The 446-nt window shown below is 40.4% G+C and overlaps 1 protein-coding gene across 1 annotated transcript in view; it reads left to right on the forward strand.

The window, feature by feature from the left end:
* Positions 1-446, forward strand: part of LOC119582386 (organic cation transporter protein-like) — an 18,710-nt gene that overhangs the window by 12,856 nt on the left and 5,408 nt on the right. The gene's annotated exons all lie outside the window — the stretch shown is intronic.

A 446-nucleotide genomic window follows, 5' to 3' on the forward strand; every position in this document is an offset into this window, starting at 1 on the left:
TCCGCGTAGACAAATTCATATTTAACAACACATCAAAACCAGAACATCTGTTGCCATATCTGTGTTCCTTCAACGTTTTTTCCCTTTATCTTTGTTGTGCATTTCGACGCTGTTTCGATGGTCAAACCTGAGACACTTGACCCCCACACGAGTCTTAAAAAGGAGGAGATATAACTATATTATGAAGGGCCTCACACTGTATTGTGAAAGAGATACGAAGTTGAGAGAATGCTCGAGACAAAAGCACTTGGATCTGATTGACAATAAAATATGTTAAAATAAGTTGTTTTTGGCGATAAGGGAAAGGATCTTTTTGCTTTTGATGACGGGTTTATCTGAAATGCGATTATGGGGTTAAAGTAAGTGTCTGTGTGCACATGTATAGGGTGTACACAGGTAAGCACACTCATACGCGTAAGTATTCACACACTTCACACGCGCGCGCG

Source organism: Penaeus monodon, chromosome 15, assembly GCF_015228065.2.
Source record: "Penaeus monodon isolate SGIC_2016 chromosome 15, NSTDA_Pmon_1, whole genome shotgun sequence".
NCBI lineage: Eukaryota > Metazoa > Arthropoda > Malacostraca > Decapoda > Penaeidae > Penaeus > Penaeus monodon.